At 44.7% G+C, this 22,787-nt stretch overlaps 1 long non-coding RNA gene across 1 annotated transcript in view; it reads left to right on the forward strand.

The window, feature by feature from the left end:
• Positions 1-315: 315 nt before the first annotated feature.
• LOC118239727 overlaps positions 316-22,787 on the forward strand; it is a 30,816-nt gene continuing 8,344 nt past the window's right edge. The window contains exons 1-2 of the long non-coding RNA XR_004772579.1: positions 316-712; positions 4,993-5,184. This is a non-coding gene — a long non-coding RNA (uncharacterized LOC118239727). The remainder of the gene's footprint in view (positions 713-4,992; positions 5,185-22,787) is intronic.

Below are 22,787 nucleotides of genomic sequence, written 5' to 3' on the forward strand. Positions count from 1 at the left end.
CTAGGAATCCAGTCTTTTTTTTTTTTTTAAGATTATTTTTCTTAGGTCAGGATTGACTGAGGTGATGTAAAAATGAAAGAAAGGGAAAACTGACCTCAGAGCAGATCGTCTTTTATTAGAAGAACAAAGGGCAATGGTCTCTCCAAGAAATGGAGACTCTATGCAAAGACACAGTGTGTTTGAGAGGTTTGTAGGACAGAAAAGGAAGTTTTGAGGGCAGAAAGTTTCATCTGTAGATTTATTTCCTGCAGTCTCAGGTCAGTAACTGCTTACTGATGTTCATGTGATGACTATTCTTGGTTGACAGTTTGACTACATCTGGAATTAACTAAAATCCAAAAATGGAGGGCACACCTGTGAGGAATTTCTGCTTGATGTGAAGTGGGAAGATCTACTTCTAATCCTTTGAGGTGGGAAGACACAACTTTAATCCAGATCTTTTGAGCTGGGAAAACCCACCGCTAATTTGGGCCATGCCTTCTGCTAGAAGCCTGTCTAAGGATGTGGAAGAAGGAAGCTTTTGTTCTTTGCCTGCTTGCTCTTGCCTCGTTGGCAAGTCCATTCCTTCACTGGCATCAGAGCCAACTTCTTCAGAACTCCAGCATATGCTGAAGACCAGCTAAGACATCCAGCCTCATGAACTGAGCAGCTACTGGGTTCGTGAACCTTCTGTTCATAGACAGCCATTGTTGGACTAGCTGGACTACAGCTTGTAAGTCATTCTAATAAGTTCCCTCTCTATACATGTAGATTCAGTTTATATGTTCTGCTACACTAGAGAACCCTGACTAACACAATCACTATGCTGACTTCCTTGTCAAGAGTTTATTGACTCATCCTAGGATCTTTGCTTTAGGTAATTAACCCTTCATTCCAAACCCAATGGACAGATCAGATGAGAATGGTGGTGTTTTCTTTCTTTCGTTACTTTTTGCTCAGTGTGTGTATGTATTATATATGTGTGTGTGTATATATATATATATATATATGTACATGTGCATATGCATGTGTGTATATGTATGTATGTATTCAAGTGTGTGTGTGTGTGTGTGTGTGTGTGTGTGTGTTAGGGAGCAGTGAGAGAGTTTAGGAGATGTTCTCAGGGCTTAGAGGGGCACAGGCAAGGCTAAGCTTTTGGAGTAGGAATGTAGTTTTTATTTGGTCTTGAGTGGTTGCCCAGATTATGGAGTTTAGGTGGTTATGTAAAAAGCAAACAAGACCATTAAGAACACAGGCCAGTGCAAAGGCCCAGAAGGATGAGGAGGATGAACTCAGAAGGGTATCAGCAGAGGAAGGGGTGTGGCTTAGGGAGGAGAATGAGAAGGGTAGCCAACTGTCAGGAATCCCAGAGTTTTATTTCTTAACCGGGTTTTCTTCTACTATCCCTGATATGATGTACAGACAGCAGGTTTCCCTTTGTCTCCTTCAGCTGCTGTGAGGCCTTTGGCTTTGGAGGACTAGCAAAACTAAGGAGACAATGCTCTCCTGTTGTGTCTCAATTGCTTTAACTGTAGCCCTCCAGGACTCATGGGCCACAATGGTGAAATTTAAGATTCACCTCTCAAGCATGGGAACCCTGACCAATGGCAAGGTTTTCTAAGATGGGATAATCATACCTATGTCCTCCCCAGTCCCTCCCTGGTTCTGAACCCTTTATCCATGAGTTTATGTTGGGAATGCCTCAAGATTAACACGCTTGAGGCCCCCTTTCATAGAAATGAAGATAACAGCTACCCAACACGGGCCAACCCTTCTACCTACACTTTGGTATATGAAGTGTCCAAACACAGATTTTGTGTGAGTCTATGGCCAGGTCCCAGGCATCCATGTCTTATTCCCAGGCTGCACCCCTGAAAAGGGATACCACATAAAGGAGAGAAGTTGGGGCCAGAGGTGTTGTGAGTATGAGATGGATGTTGTCAAAGGAGGTTGTGGGGCATGAGTTGCAGTGGATTGGTTTTAGTGGTATTTAGAACAGTATTGGAAGCCATGCTTAGTAACTGATCTGTGGTTTCACCCAGGCTACATAAATGCGATTGGAGTGAGAGCTATTAAGGGTAGAAAAGTTTCATTGACATATTGGTTGGAGGGAAAGGGGGTGGGGTGTAAAAGTCCTGGTCGGGGAGTCATTGGTGATTGGGGTTCCCTTTAGGTGAGGAAATCTCTCCCTCCAAGCCAAAATATTCAAATGGATGATGTTACAAGTGTATTTTGAATCTGTGTATATGTTAACAGAAAGATCCTTACTCAAGGTAAGGGCCATGAGTTCAGCCTGTTGGGAAGTGGTACCTGGGGTCAGAGGTTTGGCATTGATAAGGATGTATGTTGTGGAAGAATTGGGGTGACCTTGGAAAATGGCATAAATAGGTGATTTTAGGGGCTTCCATCTATAAATTTGTTTGGGGTTTGGGGTATCTATGCACGGAGTATCTGAAATATGTGTGCAGGGTTGAGGGTGGGGCAGGGCTCAAAAGGTAGGTTAGGGTAAAAAAAAAATACTTGTAGATGGGTGGTGGTGGTGGTACATGTCTTTAATCCCAGCATTTAGGAGGCAGAGTCAGATGGATCTCTGAATTCAAGGCCAGCCTGGTCTACGGAACGAGTTTCAGGACAGCCAGGGCTACACAGAGAATTCCTGTTTCCAAGCATGCTCCCTCCCACACTGCAAAAGAAGATATACACAGGTATTTGGACTCAGGAAAGCAGTAGGGTGAAGGAGGCCTGGTGACTGTGGTTGGGATAAGTAGACAGTTAATAGATGTGTAAAGAGATTTTGTTAACTTCTGTATTAATTATGGTGGTAGCAGCCAGAACCTATAGGCAAGGAGGCCATCCCCACATGATAAAATGCTGTTGTTTAGAAAGTTATGCCAAGGGATTGTAGATATCCCCTACTAGTTGGCAGAGGAGAGCTAGGGCTTGGTCCTAATTAACATACAGGAACGGAAAAGAAAGGTTTAGTACTACTGGTCTAAATAAAAGTATCAATAAAACGACTCCTAATGATACTATGCTATACTCATTGATCAGTGCCTTATCCAGTCATTAGATCAGAGAGGCTTCCTCCAGCAGCAGATGGGAATAGATGCAGAGACCACAGCCAGACATTACATGGAGACAGAGTCTTTCCCTGAGCTCAGGGAACCCTGAGGAAGAGTCAGAAAGTGGGGATAGTGGATACCAGGAGAACAAGATCCCCCAAATCAACTAAACAAAGCTCATATGAACTCACAGAGACTGGAACAGGAAGCACAGGGCCTACAAGGGTCTGCACCAGGTCCTCTGTGTATATATTATAGCTTTCACTTTAGTGTTTTTATGGACTCCCAAGAGTGTGCACAGGTGGGTCTCTGATTCTTGTGACTTCTCTAGGAGCTCTTTTCCTTCTGTTGGGTTGCCCTGTCCATCCTTGATGTGATCGTTTTGTTTTATCATGTTTGGTTGTTATCTCTTAGAAACCTCTTCCTTTTCTAAGGAGAGACAGAAATGGCATGGATCTGAAGGGCAGGGAATCGGAGAGGAACTGGGAGGAGTAGAGGGAGGGGAAACTGTAACCAGATATATTGTATTAGAAAATAATCTATTTTCAATAAAAGGAAAGGAGAGAGAGAGAGAGAGAGAGAGAGAGAGAGAGAGAGAGAGAGAGAAGGCTTTGGAAGGGTTAGGTACTGATAGATAAATAGACCTTGAAGCAGGGTCTGTTTGATGAATAGGGAAGATTAGTGAGGAGAGATGAGGAAAAGACCTCCACCCAAAGAACCTTCAGTAGCCTCATATAGGGGTTGGGTAATGAGGGAGAAGTTGGGTATCCATATGTGAGGGTGAGGGACGTTGACAAGGCCTAGCAGGGACAGGTGCTCTCTCTTGATGGTTGGTGTGGGATAGTTTAAAAGGGTCTTTATTTGGTTGGGGGGTGTCGATTGGGTCTGATATGAAAGGGAGAGCTGAGGTGGCTTACAGTAAACTAGCACATTTGGGTAACTCCAGGTGGCTAAGGTGTTGAGGAGAGTAACAGTGTCAGATACTCTTGGAAGGACTGCATAAGAGGTCATCTACATACATTAAGAGATGGTGGGACGGAGATCCACGCTAGAGAGACCCCACTGTAGGACCTGCCCAAAGTGATAGAGACTTTCCTGGAATCCATGGTTAGGACTGTTCAGATTCACTGTTGAGCAGAGAGGGTATTGGGGTCTTTCCAGATGAGTGCAAAGAGGAGTTGTGATTGTGAGTTGAGACCAGCCTGGGCTACCTGAAACCCTGTCTGAAAGTAAAACTTCTTCTTTTTTTTTTTTTTTTAAGTATGTAGTTTGAGAGTTTAAAAAAAAAACAAAGAACCACACTGTCTGTTCAATTATATAGCTTCTTTTTCAGAAAACTAAATGATTTTCCCAAATTAAAGAATAGAATTTTAAAACTGAAGGATTAATGACCTAAAGCCCAGAGCCTCGGGAGAGCTGATAAACTACCAAGGGAGTCAACACATCAGTATGAACCTCTGAACATCGGCATTTACTTCCTGAAACCACAGGAAACAGATCTACAGATGGAATGGTCCATCCCCTCAAATTCCCTTTTCTGCCCCACACACCTCTCAAACTCACTGTATCTTCACAGTCTCCATTTCCAGGAGAGACTACCACCCTTCATTGTTCTAACAAAGGACTATCCACCCTGAGATCAGGCTCCTTTTTCATTTCCCCTTGCTTTGATCAATCCTGGTCTAACATTTGATATGGAAACCTGGGAGGTATTTGGGGGGGTCTTAAGCCCCAGCCCTTCCCCTTGGGCAACTCCCTCCCTCCCTCCCTCCCTCCCTCCTCTCCCTCCCTCCCTCCCCTCCCTCCCTCCCCCCCTCCTTTTCCCTCTCCCTCCCCCTCTTTGTCTTTCCTTCACACTGGGGTCCCATCAAGAGCCGAATCCTCCTCCAACTGTGCAAGCTAAATAGCTGCCCGTTGTGATTTTAAAATGTCCACATCCTCTGTACCACAGGTTTTTGCAGCCTCCGCCTTCATGAACATGGAAAGTTCTGTTCTGGGATTTTATTGAAAGTTTGGGTAAACTCAGTTCACAGCCTCACAAAACTCCTCCTCCCTTACCTCCTCTCCTCTCCCTGCTGGAATCTTTGGGACAGAGATCTTTTGCTATTCACCATACCTGTACAATCAACATCCACCCTTCAAGGTAAGACTGGGGTTCAGTCTGAAGGTACTCTAAACTGATACCTTTTTGAACCCTGAGATGCTTCAGCTTTTTGTTTGGGCTCAATCTTCTATGTAGCTGGAATTGGAGGTGCCCTCTCCAGTCCATGGTTTCTCTCTTTTCAGTTTCCTCCTGGTAATGTGATGATTTATTTTGCTCAAAATGAGATCCAAGGTCTCCAGTCCTAAAGATACACCCTTGGATTGCCTTAAAACAACTCAAAAGATATTAGGTCTAACTGACAGGAAATCTCCAACTTTGGTACACCTGTTGACCAAGGTCTGGACCCAATACACATTGGACAATAATAACATAAGGCCTGAATTTGGCACTTCAACTTCCAAAATTTCACTGGCTTGTACAGTTCCATCAGGCAGAATGGCAAATGTTTGAAGTATCCCACATCCAAGCCTTCTTTTACCTCCTGTGCCAACCCTTGCTTTTGTCAAAGTTGTACAGCCTATCAGATGTTTGCTTCTGTACACTGTGAAAAATGTGTTGCCCTCGTTGTTAATAAAAAGCTGATTGACTGACAGCTGGGCAGGATTTTCAGGACAGAGAATGCTGGTGTAAAAAAGGGAGGAGCCTGAGGAGTCACGAGCCAGACATGGAAGAAGTAACATGGAAGTTCATAGATGAGGTAAGTGAGCCTTGGACAGCACATAGATCAATAGAAATTGATGAATTTAAGTTGTAAGAGCAAGCTGGAGACAAGCCTAAGCTATTGAGTGATTATTTATAATTAATAAGTCTCTGAATGGTTATTTGGGAACTGGCTGGTGGGAAAGAAAAGTCTGCTGACAGATTTTCCTACAGACCCCACTCTCCAAGACTTGCGGATGCTCCACCTGCCCCTTCTTTGATCTCTGGTTTTTATCCTGAAGACAAGCTTCCCCTTACCCTACCCACCAACCTGCTAATGACGCCCAAACTCCCCATCTTACCCAAATTTCTCATTCCCCAATGATTTCCACTCCATCACCCACCTCCTCCCCTTCCCTCACCATCTGCAGCTCACATCCATCACCAGCCCCCCAAAGGACCACCCACACCTGCACCAACATCCTCACCCTTGAGTTACAGATCAGTCCCGATACCTCTCACTCCTCTCCCAACATCCCTCTTTCCCAACCCCTTGCACCCTGCCCTCCTCCAATGCCACAACCCACCCCTGTCCATATGTTCACCCTGAGGGGGGGTCCTGAAGGCCCTGCTGGGGTACACATCCTCTTTTCCTACTCTGACATGAGCCAGATAGAAGACAGATTGAGTTCTTTTTCTGGAAACTATATAAAACAGAAAGAGGGCATCTGAGACTCAGCTTGAGGCCATGCAGACCATCTCCCTGAACTAAGCCAAGCCAATCTGTGACTGGTATGTCAATTTCTTCTCACAAATTCTTCATCCTGAACCCCAAAAGATGGCACTTGTAGTGGCCTTTGTACCATAGATTGGTGCAGAGGTTTGGGGCAGGGGGATGCCAGTTGTTTACCAGGAGGTAGAAAGTGTGAAGGAAGCAGGCTCAGCGCTGGTGAAGCTGGTCTGGTGACTTGCCTCCCATAGGGTGGGAGCATTAGGAATTCTGAGTTCTCAGGAAGCTTTGCTCGCTCAGAGAACAGTTATGGAAACTTTCAGAGCGTGATCTAACACCGCCCCCCCATCCTTCCTCAAATTCCCGAGGGCACTGTGGTGCCACAACAGGTGCTAGGAGAGTGTGGAGAGCTGGGCATGGCCATGTCTGCAGTGAGTGGGACCATCAAGATGGCTTAGCCAGTCAAGGTGTAAGGAGAGAGTGACACTGAATGAGGCTACTCAACCTGGGCCTCTGTGTCCTGGGGGTTGGGCCGGGAGAAGGGGAGCCGGTAGCCCTTGGAGTATGGGCCACAGATGGCAGTGTGGGGACACGTGGGACACAGGGCATGTTAGCACGCCTTCCCACCTGCCTCTGATACTAGATCGGGCTCTGCGGATTTGCCTTTTAACGTGCAATGTTTATAGGGGAGTGTTCCACTTGCCGAGGTCGACAATAGCTAAGATAATAGCTAATGGCCTCAGCCGAGCAGCTCCGCTCTAATGGGCACCTGTGGGAACAATGCTCCCAGCTTGCCCATTAGTTTAGAAACTGCCAGGCTTGGGAGAGCCTGCTTTCTGCCTAGAGGGGTACAGTGCCAAAAGAAACTGAAGGGCTTCTGTTCACAGAGCAGGAGAAAGCTTTCTCCGTTATTCTCTTGTCTCCCTTGTGACCTGCTACCTTTTTTTGGGGGGGGGGGGGAGGTGTTTTTTTTTTATGTAACTTAGGATCATTCCTCTATTAGGCACTGAGACCTGAACAAGGTGAGTATAGACCCCGCGGGCTTCTGGGACCTTCCCTGCACTGCATCCAGACTCCCACTTCCAACCTGCAGCTCACAGGGGACTCAGCTGTGGCTGGAGGTTAGTGCTAGCAGCAGTTAGGGGCACAGGCAGGCATTCTGGGCCATTAATGACTGTTTCTTCCTTTCTGGCTTCAGCCTGCACCTGAGCTGTGGTCCATGTAGGGTGCCCTTCTGTCTGATTTCTTTTGACACATGGGGCAACCCCACAGGACTAACCCAATTACAGAAACAACTCGTGCTCCCTGCAGACCCAGTGAACACAAGGGCTCTCTATGGAGTGTTGGGACCAGCAGGCTGCCAGCACAGAAAGTACTCCTGGGCTCCAGCATCCTGGGGTATTTTTGTTTCATGACAAATGGTATCTGTCACTCCTGGGCTGTGTCAATTAGGGTGATGTGAAGGGAGCCGGGTGGGTTGGACTCTCCACATCCTTGTAGTTAGACTTATGATATTTCAGCCAGGAAGAAATGTACATGTGTGGGGGGAGGGGGCGGGATCCTTGAGGTGGGGTCTGGAGGCTGGCACTCTTTTTCTCTCTCATGGTGTGGTCTTTAGTAGAAAAACTCCCCTCACCCCCCAGCCTCCATATTCTCTTCTGTAACGTAAAGAGATCCTATTCTGTTATCCCTCAGCCATTCTTCCCATTTAGTGTTCTATGTGAACTTAAAAGAGATATTTCAGCCTAGACTGTTAATTTTACAGGAAATGAAGTAAGAACACAGAGTGTGTTGGGCTTATAACACGCAAGGCTAAGATAGCAGCTAAAGAGTCACTCTTTGGGAAACAGGAGTCCATGGATGCATCTAACAACAGGAAGGGTGTTGTAATTTAAGAAAAGCAGTAGCCAGAGGGTTTTTTTAAAAAAGGGGAGGGGGAGACTGGTCTCAGGGGACTGGAGCAGCAGGAGAGAGGAAAGGGGGGGGAGAGAGAAAAAGGGGGGACACACAGATAGAGGTAGAGAAAGAAAGATGGGAGGTGGGCAGGGCCCTTTTAAAAGGAAACATAGTGAATGTGCACAGGTGGTGCTCTTAGTGGCTGCAGCTGAGGGCGTATCCTGTCAGAACTCCCAAGGACAGGCCAGTACAGACGCCTGAATACTAACAAAGGAGCTTTCAGAGAAGCTTAGTAGTGAGGAGTATCTGTTGCTTTTGCAGAGAACTTAGGTTCTGTTCCCAGCACTTACACCAGGCAGCTGGTAACTGCCTGTAACTACAGTTTTAGGACATCTAATGCCCTCTTGTGGCCTCCATGGGCACCTGCACACATGTGGTACACACACAGAGGCACAGACATCTACACATTGATAGACGTTTTCTAAAAGGCAGAAAAGCATGTTCAGAGCTGAACCTTAAAAAAAGATGATCTGGAATAGTGTGCCTGCAAAGGCCTGAGAGTGAAAAGGAAGCAGGCTAAGCTGCCCTGCCTTGCTCTGAGCAGGCAGCCAGGCTTTCTTCCTGAGACTCTCATTTACCATGGCCGCAGTTGGGAAAGTTGTTCCTTCGGGGTCCCATGTGGCACTGTCAGACTTTTATGGTTTTGTTTTTTGTTTGTTTGTGTTGTTTTCTTTTTCTTCTTTCTTTCTTTCTTTCTTTCTTTCTTTTTTTTTTCTTTTTGCTGCTCATGCAGGAGGGATTGCTGTTTCATGCAATGATAACCAGTGTTTCTCTGGCCAGCAAGTAGGCGTTTTTTTGTAGTTTTGTTGGGTATTTCTTTCCTCGCCTGTGAGTTTCCTGTTCATTCTTGCTGTTGTTTCTTTGTTGTTGATACAGGGTCTCAATATGTAGCTCAAGCTGGCCTTGAATTTTCTGGAGTCTCTCTCTCTTTCTCTCCCCCTCTCCCTCTCTCCTCTCTCTCTCTCTCTCTCTCTCTCTCTCTCTCTCTCTCTCTCTCTCTCTCTCTCGTGCTGTGAGTCACTCTGTTCAGCTTCTGTTCAAAAGTTTTTTAACCTGTTTTTCCTTAATGGATTTTGTTTTATTTTGTTTTTGTTTTTCAGTACTGGGCCTCATGCATGCTAGGCAAATGTTCAACTCTCTACCCTCACATGCGTGCGTGTGTGTGTGTGTGTGTGTGTGTGTGTGTGTGTGTGTGTGTGTGTGTGAAGAACTGCCAGAAGGGTCATATTCAGGAGCACTGTTCACTTTCTTTGAGACAAGGTCTATCTTTGTCCTGGAGCTTATTGACTAGGTAGACTGGCCTAAGGGACCCTACAGTCTCTGCCTCCCCAGCACTCCCTTTGGCTGGCATTTTTACATGAGTTCTGGGAACTGAACTCAGGCCTTCATGCTTGTATGAAATCACTTTAGTGACCAATATTTCTCCAGTCCCCCTCATATTTATGTTTAAAAGTTCTTTTTATCCCCATAGGCTTTAGATACCCACCTCTTGTCAGTCTGTAAAATACAGACATATTTTCCCAGTTTTTTTTGTCTTTTAACTTTTGGTAATCTTAGATAGCTGGAACATAGCATGTCAACATTTTACATATAGTTTGTTTTGGTGTCTATGATGGTTTGAATGAAAATGCCCCCATAGGCTCAAAGGGAGTGGCAATATTAGTAAGTGTGGCCTTTTTGGAGAACATGTGTCACTGGGGGTGAGTGTTGAGGTTTCAAATGCTCAAGTCAGGCCCAGTGTCTCTCTCTTTCTGCTTCCTGCCTAAGCCTCTGAATGTAAGGAGCCCCAATGAAATATTTTCCTTTAGTAAGGGTTGAACTTGTTCTTAAAAGTTGAAGTGGTCATGGTGTCTTCTTGCAGCAATAGAAACATTGACTAAGACCAAAGCTGGTACCAGGAATGGAGAATTACTGTGACAGACCTGACCATGTTTCATGGTGGAACGTGGGCTTTGGGACTTTGGATTAGGAAAGCACTTAAGTGGGGCTTAATAGGCCATATTAGTAGAAGCAGGGAAGACAGTGGTGCTGGAGTAATGTAGATTATGATAGCATAGCTCAAGAGGTTTCAAAGGAGACGACCTAGAGATTTGTTCTTGTGATATTTTGATGAAGAAGATGACTGTTTTCTGCCCTTATCAAAAAATCTGCCCAAGGCTAACAGCATTGGCAAAGGAGATTTCAAAAACAGCCTAGTATTGACTGTGTCATATTGTCATTAGTGGCCAATCTTATACAGATCTCTAACAAAAAGGAGCAAGCTGAGAAAGGAAAAATATAAAATGTATAGTTTGAGAAGAAAAGGGATACCAAGAAGTGTAATGAAGCTAAGTTCTGTGTTCAGGGAGATAAACAGATTAAAGAAAAGCCTGATAGTAAATGGAATAAAGGGAGTCATGACATCAGAGCAAGACCCCCCACTCACCTAAATTTCCAACTTCTGAAAAGGAATTAAAGAAAAGCTTAGGGCTGGATGTGGTAGTGTATGCCTTTAACAGAGGCAAAGGCAGGCAGATCTCTGAGTTCAAGGCCAGCCTGATCTACAGAGGGAGTTTCAGGACAGCTAAACTTAGGCAGTGAAGGAAACTGTTGAAAACAGAAGTCTGGTGAAAATGTAATTGATCAAGTGAGCCATGTTCCAGCCCCAGCAAGCCACAGAACTTGGCAGCTTTACCCCCAAGGTTCTAGCTTTAGAGTCACGGATAGAAGAAAGGGATTGTGGAATCTCCCTTCATGGTTAAGAAAAGCCACTGGGGCCAGGTACGTGTCAGTGTGTGAAGCTGTGAAGGTGAAGCCTGGATTGTCTTGGAAACCCCAAGATTTTGGGGATGCCAGAGCTGTGGGATACCTGCTGAAGAGAGCTGCTAACAAGGAGTGGAACCAGCCCAAGAGAAAGAAGTGTGTTGGAGTCAACAAAACAAAGTTGGAGATCTGAAGAGTGCTTTGACATCAGACATGGAGATGCAGAGTTTGGAGTTTGCCCAGCTGGTTTTTGGTCTTGCTTTGGTCCAGCATTTCCTTGTTACACTCCTTTTCCTCCCTTTTAGAATGGTAATGTATATCCTGTGCCATTGTATGCTGAAAGTATGTGATCTGCTTTTTCATTCTGATTTTACACAGGGTGGCAGTTAAGAAATTGCCATGAGTCTCAGAAGAGACTTCAAACTTTGGACTTTTAAACAGGGTTGAGACTGTTGTAGACTATGGGGACTTTTAAAGTTGGACTGAAGGCAGTATTATTGTTATTATTATTATTATTATTATTATTATTATTATATGGCTACAAGCCTATGGGGGCCATGGAGGAGAATGTGATAGTTTAAATGAAAATCCCGCCCCCCATAGGCTCATGGGGAGCGGCACTATTAAGAGGTGTGGACTTGTTGGAGGAAGTGTGTCACTGGGGGTGTGTTTTGAGGTTTCAAATGCTCAAGCCTGGCCCAGTGTTTCTCTTTATGCTGCCTGCTGAGATGTAGAACACTCTGCTACCTCTCCAGCACCCTGTCTGCCTGTTCTACCATATTTCCTGCCATGATGATGATGGGCTAAACCTCTGAATGTAAGCCAGCACCAATGAAATGTTTTCCTTTATAGGAATAGCTGTGGTCGTGGTGTCTCTTCACAGCAATAGAAACCCAAACTATGAAAGTGTCTTAAAGAACAGTCTTTCCAGAGCTCAATGGTAACACCTATAATCCAAGCACCCAAGAGGATTAGGAGTTGAAGGTCATTCTCAAATACACAGAAAATTTGAGGTCGGCCTGGGATACAGGAAACACTGTCTCAAAAACAAATAAACAGAAAGCCATTATTTTATGTTTTCTAGAAGGTTTAATATTTTACTTTTACTTTTAAGTCTTTGACCCACAGTGAGTTTGTGTGTGTGTGAGTGTGTGTCTGGTGTGTGCTTTTCCCAGATGGATACCTAGTTGTCCCAGGACCATGTATTGAACAGTTCATGGCTTTGCTCTGTTGCCCAGGGCCTGGGGAATGATGGGACAAGCAAAGTACCAGCTGTAGAGTAGAATGCATGTTCATGGCCAGCTGATCATAGGTATCTTCCTAAATTTAAACTCTATCCTGCCCTGCTGGAGCTGTCGTCTTCTTGAGCCCCACCCATAATGGGAAGGCTCAGAGAACCTTTTGGCCCAGAGAACCCCCGACACACAGGCGCCTTTTGGTCTCCTGCCTAGGAATGTGGGTTTCTGACACAGTCTTTGTGAAAGAGGAGGGTGCTGGAATCTCCTTTCAGCTCTGACTCTAGAAGAAAGACTGCATTCATCTCCAGGGGCAGAGAGATGCCTCCGGGAGACGGGACCTTGTGTCCTCATGGTGCTGGGAGAGGCTTCCCAGTATTGGAAGGCTCCTGTGATGGAAAGAAGACCGGGGCACTCTGCTGTTGTGACTGGAACCCTTGGGATCTGGCACTTGGTGGTGGTGGTAGTGATAGGGGATCTATCCTCTTTTCTATTCACAGAATGTGTGAGGTGCTTAGGGACACCCAGAAAGTTTAAGACTCTCACAGACATGGAATTAGATATTTCAGAAAATTTTAGTTATTTAATTCTTGCAATTGAGCAGGCCTTGCAGATACATCTGAGAGAAAATAAAAACTGTAAAGTGCTCTCCCCACTTAACACTGCTTGTACCCCTTCAGGTTCTGAAGCCTTGGGGGAACTCTGGTGTGTAACTATTTAACCACACTGTGATATTTTCATTGTGCCCATATGAAGGGATTACCTTCTGTTCTGTCAAGTTAGGGCAGTTTATTATCAATGATGCTAGCAAAGTATTTCCTTTTCAACTTATTTGCTTTGCATGCAAAAGTCACATTATGTATGTATTTGCATAAAGAGATGTAGAAAAGGTAATTATTTTTCTTATCATTTTTTGAGTTGCTTAACATTTGTATTTTTTACAATGACCATGTTAGTTATATAATCAGAATTGTTTTGTTACAGATAAAAATATATACACATATATGCATATTTAAAGGAATATTAAGTGAATAATAATACAACAATTATATATTTGTCAGTATCTTGTCTAAAGTTACGAAACTCTACACAGTGACTGATGCCTGGTGGGATGCAGGGCTTTATATTTGGGAACCTTTGAAGGACAGGGTTGAGCCTCATGAACCCTCACATGGGACATGGGAAAGCAGGAGAACTGACTTCAGGTCCTAGGAAATTCTGGCACCTATAGGTGGTCCTTGGTTGTTTCATTGTCGCCCAGAAGACTCATTTTAGAGTTTGGGTTTGTTTGTTTTGTTTTGTTTTTTACTGGGGTCACCTGAGGAGCATTGCTTAAGCTTTGTGTTGCTTGCATTTCACCAACCCAGGATGAACAGGCACAGGGAATGTCTAGGATCTGGACATCACCTGACTGGGAGTTCTGTGATTGTTCTGCAATCCCTGGGCTGGCAGGAAGCAGCCTTCTGCTTGCTGAGCTGTCTCTTCTCCCAGAGAACCATCAGTAGATACCAAGTGCGTGGTGCTGATGTTCCACAGGGAGGGCATAACTTGACAGGAGTCTTGTGGGAAAGATTCCTGGTGTGCAGGAATTCTAGATTCACTGCCCTCAGAAGGAGACTTTCAGATCGTACTCAAGTTACCTGTTAACTGTAATAGGACCAACCAGCACTATCAAGGCTCAAGCAGACAATCATCTCCTTCCTTAAGGACTGACTGGCTGTGCTTCATACTCTGATTCCTGTCTTGGTTGTCTGATATGCTACAGCAATAGACTGGGCAACAGTGTCTATCCAGTGTGCAACTAGAGACTATGGGAGGACCAAGAGCTACAGTCCTTGCTCCTGAGAAGTGACAGCCTGTGAGGCAGGCAGTGAAGAAGAGGCATGTAGAGAGAATCAGGTTGCAGTGGCAAAGAGCAGCCAGCCTTGGAAGGCAGGGGCAAGACAAGGGCAAAGCAGGAAACATTGGCTGAGGCACAAGGAAACCAACTCTGGGTGACAGGAGGTGGAGTAGAGGAACATATGCAGAAATCTTTAGGTGGAGGGACAGTGTGTTGTGCTGAGAGACATGCACAGGATGGGGCAGTGCTCAGACCAAGTCCTGAGGACTCCCCTAGAGCAGAGGATCTTAGCCGTGTACCGTTCCGTCCTCTAGAGACATTCAGCGATTGTCAGAAGGATGTGTGGGGTGGGGGTGGGTCATTCTAAGGAAACTGTGAAACTCACAGCAATGCACAGAGGACAACCCTTGACCACAAAGAATGACCCGGCCCAATGTGTCATCGGCCCTTGGCCACAAAGACTGACCTGGCCCAGGGTGTCATCAGGGCTGAGGTTGAAAAACCTTCTTCTAGAACCACTTTAGGACTTTCTTTGTTCCCTTTTCTAAAGCCCCGGGGGGAGGAGTCATGGAGGGGTTTTACACAGAGTGTCAGGATTAGATTTTTATTTTTTTATTTTTTATTTTTTTAGTTTTTTAGTTTTTTAGTTTTTCAAGACAGGGTTTCTCTGTGTAGCTTTGGAACCTATCCTGGCACTCACTCTGGAGACCAGGCTGGCCTCGAACTCACAGAGATCCTCCTGCCTCTGCCTCCCAAGTGCTGGGATTAAAGGCGTGCACCACCAATGTCTGGCTAGATTTGTATTTATAACCAAGCCTGGCTGATCTGAGGAAGGTCTGTAGCATTTAGAGTCTCCAGATGGGGGTTTCCAACTATGAGCCTCCACCAGTGGTGGTCACCTTTTGGCTTGTCTATGACCATCCTGGTCTCCCCAGGGCAGAGATGTACAGAGCTAAGATGTACAGGGCTTTTCCTGAGCTATCAGAGTCACAGCACCAGAATATGTCAGCATCTGTAGCAGGCAGAAAAATGCCTCAGAGATGTCTGTGGTCCTAATCCTCAGACCTGCAGATATGTTGTGTTACCACAGAGGAGGATTTAGATATGACTAGTTACAGATTCTGAGGCTCGAGGAGATTGTACTGTATTTTGTGGGCAAACTCAATGTCACCAAAGGGGTTCTAATGAGAGGAAGGCAGGGGGTCAGACCCTGCCTTCAGACCTGTGATGATGGAGAAAGGATAGAGACAGATTTGGAAATACTACGTGGACAGCTTTGAGAATGAAGGTACTGTCACTGTGAGCCCATGTTGACACCTGGCCATAGAAACTTCATTCTACAGAGAGATATTCATTACCCTTCCTTCCACTTTCAAACTATTGGAACAGTTGACCCCAAAGAATTCAAATTTCTCTATAAAAGAGTTGAATCTCCTGGGCCAGGCTGGGGAGAGGAGAGTCCACACAATTGTGAGGCAGACCTCACAGCTGAATTAGCACAATCAGCTTTTGTTTAGTCTTTCCTCTAAAATTATAACATGTTCCAGAAAGGTGGGGAAGACCAGGAATCTTTGTCTATTATTTGGCAAAAACTGTAAATAAGCTCATTTTCTTAATCAATTTGTTTCCTAACTTATTTGGAAATAATAGGAAACTTGGGGGCTGGGGAGATGGTTGATGAGTTAAGAGCACTGGATACTTTTCCAGAGGACTGGGGTCCAATTCCCAGCACCTACATGGTGGCTTACAACCACTTGTAACTCCAGTTTCAAGGATCCACCCTATTCTGGCCTATGTGGGTACCAAGCACACTCATGGTGCACAGATATGCACACAGGCAAAACAATTATTCTGTTTCTTATTGGTTTGTACAGTCTTTGTATTATACTCCTTTAAATCTGCACGTGTTATAAACGCTTCCCATTTGTGACTTGCCTTGTCATAAAGACATGGTGTATTGGTCAGATTTCTGTCTTTACTACTAAATAGCTAGCAAAGATATATTTTGGGTTATGAATTCAGTATATTTTGGTTTGGCCCCAAGGACCAGTGGCTGCATACAGTAGAGCAAAGCTGGTAACATCATGGCCATAGGGGACGTTGTTGGGGATAAAATCCACATTCCCAACAACCCACTTCCTCCACCTAGGCTCTGCATCCTAAGGCTTCCAGCACTGTGATATTCTAGAGACACTTGTGCCTCTCCCTTTGGCTATTGAACTATCGAAACAACAGATCCCAAGACATTAGAATTTCCCCAGGAATCTCATACTGGGAGAAGGAAAAGTCTGGGGGCCTGCCCCTAAATAGAGGGGAGCTTGTCTTCCAGAAAGATTTCTCATTGTTTTGACAACTTGTCACACCACCTCCCAGGAGAGACTGGAGCTGGGACAATGGCAGATGGGACCACACTTTGACCAGGACTGCTTATCTGTGTAAGTTTTGTACCTTCTATTTAAACTAAAACCTCATCTTAGGAACGCAGAGAAGCTTGACTGGTCTTTTTGTTTTCCACTATTATTTATGTCTTTAATTGATCATTGAGGACAGATACCTGAGACGGGGCTGTTAGGGTTGCCAGGACCCTGGCTCTGACCACAACAATTCCATTATCCAAAGAAACCTACTAAGTTATGAATTCATAAGTGAATTACATGATATATTCACCTCCCCAAAGCCCTATATCTCAACACTACTGCATTGGGATCCAAGACATCAATCCATCAATTTTTGTAAGATACTTAATATTTAAGCCAAAGTATTCCATTTAATCCCTACAGGCTCTTGGCTGTCTCTGAATACCAAATTTATCCAGCCATCTCCAAAAATTCCCAGTGTCTTAACAGTTGTAGCATAACATAAAAGTCCATGTCCAAAGTTAAGTGTGAGACTCACAGCAAGTTCAAAACCAAACACCAGGTTGCATGCTTCTAAGATATAAATGGCATATAATGCACTCCCACTCCAAAAGAGAAAAGTAGGAAGATGGCAAGGAAAAACCAAGCCAAGGTAAGACTGAAACCCTAAAGCAAGCACTAAACCATGTAATTGGGTCCCACAGTGGGACACACAGAACTCCAACAGGCCTGGGTAGTCTCACCCATGTAGCTTTGATGGCTGAAACTCATATGATCACTCTTTTGGTCCAGACAGCTGTCCTTGTTAACTATGGCATCTCTCAGCAGATCTTTTGTGGCTCTGGCATGTCCACTTCTCTGGGGTCTCCATTTTAGCTTCTGGTATTATCCTTTCCATGGCTCCATGTAGGGGCTCTGATCTTGTGGCACATTAACTGGCCTCCTAGGCTTTCTTTTGACATCTTGGGATGCCTCTGTGGCCCTACAAGCCTTGTACTGTGCAAGCCTGCAAAGTCAACAGCACGTGGATGGCATCACAGTCAGTCACCAGGAGGAGCAGAATCTGGACCGGTCCCTGGGTCATGGCTGCAGTGACTTTGGAATGTCTGAATGCAGTGGAGCAAATTCCAGGGAAACAACTTCCTCAGTGGTCCTGTGGGAGCAGAATGCAAATGAAAGATTTAGATTGTTATGCTTTGAGGCTGCAGGGGTAATGAATGTCCTGCTAATGTTCCTAAGTCTGCTGTCTCTTGTGTTGCCCAGACTGGCCTCTAACTCATTATATAGCTGAGTATGACCTTGACTACAATCCAGATCTTCCTGCCTTCATTTCCAGAGTGCTGGGGTTGCAGGCCTGTGTTACTATGACTGGTTTATGTGGTACTGGGAATCAAACCCAGGCCTCATGCACGTTCAGCAAACACTAACAACTGAGTGGTCTTTCTGATGACATTAATCTCTTTCGTCACTGCACCCACTTTGGTCTCAATTTTACATGCATTGCTTTTCTGAGCAAAATTTTCAGATCTTTCCATTTTGCTTTTGTTTTTGTTTCCATTGTAAATTGAGTAAAAGCATCCAGCGAAACTCATGTCACAGCCCAAATGTTATTCTGTTGAAATGTTCTCCATCAAATTAAGTAGACATCACTTTTAAACATGACCTTGCACATAGTCTCAGGGAAGGAACAGAATGCAAACAAGTTCTGTGCTGGCTGATTTTTGTCAACTATAACAAAGCTAAACATAGCTGGGAAGAAGGAATCTTAATTTAAGAAATGCCTCCATGGATTGATTATAGGCAAATCTGTGGGGTATCTTCTTGATTAAAGATTGATGCAGGAGGGCTTACCCCACTGTGGGCAGTGCCACTCTTAGGAAGGTGGTCCTGAGGTGTATAAGAAAGCAGACTATGCAAGCCAGGGGGAGCAAACCAGTTGGCAGTGTTCAGCCATGGCCTCTGGCCATGTTCTGTTCCCACCAACCTCAATGGACACATGAGCCAAAGAAACCCTTTTTCACCTAATTGCTTTTGGTTATGGTGTTTTATCAAAGCAAAAGAAACCTTAATTAGGACAAGATCGTTTCCAGAATATAACACGAATGGCCTCTAGTTCATGTCCCATAGTTCTCATTTCTCTCTGAAACTTCACAGGTCTGGCCTTTGTGGCCTGTGTTCCTGCCAGTGTCTGGCCTTCTGAAATTGCCCTAGAATTGCTCACTAAGCTTTGCTTATGGATGTTATGTTTTTCTTTTTTGCTTCTCCAAACTTTCTTAAGTCTTCTGCATATTCATTCTCACAGCTTCTGAACACATGTCAGGTGCAAGTCACAACAACCCTGCTTCTCAATGCCAGCTTTCCTTGTTAGCCACCTTTCTGTCACTATGACAAAGTACTGGATATGAATGCCTTAAAAAGAAGAAAGCTTTATTTGCTTCGTGGTCTCGTTCCATGTATCTTGGCCCTGTGATTATTCCTGGGGTGAGCCAGAATATCATGGGGGAGGGGGAGGAGAATATGGCAGAAAAGAGTTACTTTATCTCATGTGGCAGAGAAGCACTGAAGGAAAAAGGACCAGGGCAAATATATCCTTCATAGTCAATCTCCAATGACCTACTTTATCCAAATAGGCCCCACCTCCTAAGGTTTCTACCATCTCCAAAGGTCCCACCCATGAACACTGCTACACTGAATACCATGCTTCAACACACGAGTGAGCTTTCTAAGCCATGACATATGCTATTTTACTGCTGTGTTGTTACAGTTTTGTTGTTTGTTTGAAAACAAAGTCTTAGTCCAGGATGACTGAATTTATTGTGCAGCCAGGGATAGCTCAAAATTGCAATTCTCTTTCCTCAGCCTCTTGAGTCTGGGATTACAAGGATGTGCCACCATGCCCAGCTTTACCATCTTATACCCTCAATGATATCAGTTAGCACAAAATCACAACAGCCATCCACAGTGGCCGATGCAAGGGCCCGAGTCATCTGTGTTTTCTGGAGTAGGCACTCTGCTGGTTGATATGCTCCGTATCAGAAATGGAATTTCTAGTGCAATTGATGGACTTGTGATTAACGTGGTAATAATAGAAAGGACTCTGGTAGATGAAATTACAGACAGTATGTGGGTGGGCATAATACCTGGGAATACACATTTGAGCAGGACAGTGGAGCCTATTTGAAAGCAGAGTACAGTGGCTCACACCAATGATCCCAGAACTAGGGAGACCAAGACCAGAGAATGGTGGGTTCAAGGCCAGCCTGGAAAACACAGGGAGACTTGGTTTCAAAAAATGTTTTTTTAAAAAGAGAAATGAAGTGCCAGTGGTGTGGCATACACCTTTAATCCCAGCACTAGGGAGGCAGAGGCAAGAAGATCTCTATGAGTTCAAGGCCAGCCTGGTCTACTGAGTGAGTTCTAGGATAGCCAGGACCACACACTAAAACCTTGTCTCTAAAAACCAAAAGAGAGAAAGGGGGAGAAAGAAAGAAAAAGAAAGGAAGAAAGGAAGGAAGATAGGGAGGGAGGGAGGAAGGAAAGTGGAAGAAGAAAGAAATAAAGTAAGGGTTATAACATAAACTTACAAAAATGGTATGTTACTTTTGACCATAAATCCAGCTGGCATCTGGGTGTCATGTCCATAGGGTTTCTAGTGCTATGACAGATATGTTTGAATGCGTTGTTTAAGGTTTCATGTGTTATAGGCTTAGTTTTTTGTGTAGCAATTTTAAATATTTAGATTTTTATATGAATGAGTGTTTTGTATGCATTATGTAAGTGCACATGTGTGCCTGGTGCCCGCAGAGGACAGAAGAGGGCGTCAGATCCCCTGGCACTGGAGTTATAGTTGGTTGTGAGACACCATGTGGGTGCTGGGAACTGAATCCAGATCTTCTGTAATAGTTACATATGTTCTTAAGCACCGAGTCATCTCTCTAGTCCCTTGCATAGCAATTTTGTGAGGTGGTATGGGGCTTTAAGAAGGGGAGTTTAGGAGGCGATGTCACATCACTGGGAGGGTGCCCTCAGAAGATATAACAGGCCCTGTGCTCCCTGGTTTCCTGTTTGGTGATGTGGTCCTGCCCTCCTGCATACACTTCTGCCACCTGAGGGAGATGCCACATCAGAGCCAGCAGATGCCAACACTGTAACTGTGAGTCTTCTGATGGGTGAGCTAATAAATCTCTTTTTTTATAAGTCAGCCCACCCCAGGTATTTTGTTGGAGCAATAGGGAAACAGACTAATGCACTGATGTCAACCACAAAGATAACAACATGTTGCCTCTAATATGTTGAATTCCCTTCAGTGGATCGTTTATGCCATGTGATGGTTGGTTCATTTAAAAGGACACAAGGTAGGACTTCACTGAGCCCACAGAGTGGGTCTTATAAATGTTCTGTCCCTCACTAGCTTATAAATGTTTGTCTAATAAATGACATGAATATTTACATGTTTGCGTGTGTGGATTTCCTTGTTATATAAAGTATGATCTTTGTTGTTGTTTTACCAGTTAGTAATTTGGAAATATGTCCACAAGTAATTTGATACTTTCCTCTTCAAAAATGGAGCTAAATTTCCCCCTCCTGAGAGTGGCTTCTTTTTCACAGCACAGCCTGTGGAAGAATTGGCAGCATTTGCTTTCAGGACTTCTGACACAGTATGGAAGGTGTTCCTGCGTTCTCTCTTAGTTACATACACACTGGTGAGATGCAGCAGGAAGAAGGGCAGACAGCACTCGTCCTGTAGTGAGGACACCCAAGCAGTTCAGCCAGGAGACCTCCTGCCAAAAGTCATGTGGGTGAGCCAGCCTGAAAACAAATCTTCAAGTGACAGAAACCTCAGCTGACTTCCCGGGTGCATAAGGGACCTCAAGTGAGGGTCACTCAGTTAAATTAGTCCCTGATTCGGACCATGAGGCAACAACACTAGAGGTATTGATCTGCCTTTGTCAATGACTTGTTACACAGCAACAGATAATTATCAGGTTACCCTTTGAGTAATTCTTGTCTTTGAGGGATGTTGAGAATTTGATAAAAATTATAGACCTTCTCATCAGGAAAAAGAAAAATTACAAATACCCAAGCGTGTAAGTCATAGTTCCTGGGAAAGCATATATGATGTGTAAAGGCTCAGTCGGTGGGTGCTCTTATGTTTAAAACTCCTTCCTGAAGTGCTAGAATATTCTACATATGGCCACTTCCTGGAGATGACTAACTTAAGACAACTTTATGATTCCAGGTTTCAGTTTGTTTTTCCTTTGTATGGAAGAAGCAGCTGAGAAGCAACCCCCCTGTCCCCAGGTTCTTCTCACTCAGAGGGCAAAGTGTTCAAACTAGCTTTTCTCAGGGTTCTATTTTTTGTGACTCAGTTCTTATGGAAAGTAGATTCAGGATGACTGAAATAGTGGTTACTAGAAATAGAGGAAGGAAGTCCGTGCTTAGAGATTAAAACTCCATAGTCTAGAGTTGGCTTCATTTATATTCCCAGAGCACATGAGAAAGTTTGGGGGACTCTGACTGAACTCACTCTTCAGCCCCCTGTGGTCCTTCACTCTCATTGCCACATAGACCCCAGCACCAAGTCTGACACCATATATTCAATGGAGAAGCATAATCTCCCTGTTTTCTATCTGGGGGATGAGGACTTTGGAGGGGACAAAGCCTGGAGTGAGAGCAATCAGATTTCCTCTCTGAGTTCAGAGTCTTCTAATCCCTCGAGGTCATGCTTTGTGACTAAATCAAGGAAGTCCTGTAAGGTCAGGGTCAGCTTCCTCTGGGAAACCCAGTATGATGTCACTTCTGTTGAGGGCCGTCATCTGGGGGCTGTGTCAGACAGGAAGTGCAACGCAGGCACCTAGCAATGTGAAAGCATCTTCAATTTGGAAAGACTCTACTTTGAGGAACTTCTATTGACTTATTCCTGCCCCCAAACACCCCAGGGCTGAGAACCAAATCACTCAACTGGCCCTTGTGCATGCCAGACTCACACTTTACTACTGAGCTACATTTGCAACCCTAGTTTGGGAACTTTGAAGACATAAGGTACCAGGACTCAGGATGAGGTCCGGATGTGGTAGCATTTGGAAGCTAAAACATGAAGATAAAATTCCTGGTTTGCTAAGGGTAGATCCCTCTAAACTCAG

This window comes from Cricetulus griseus, assembly GCF_003668045.3.
Source record: "Cricetulus griseus strain 17A/GY chromosome 1 unlocalized genomic scaffold, alternate assembly CriGri-PICRH-1.0 chr1_1, whole genome shotgun sequence".
Lineage (NCBI taxonomy): Eukaryota > Metazoa > Chordata > Mammalia > Rodentia > Cricetidae > Cricetulus > Cricetulus griseus.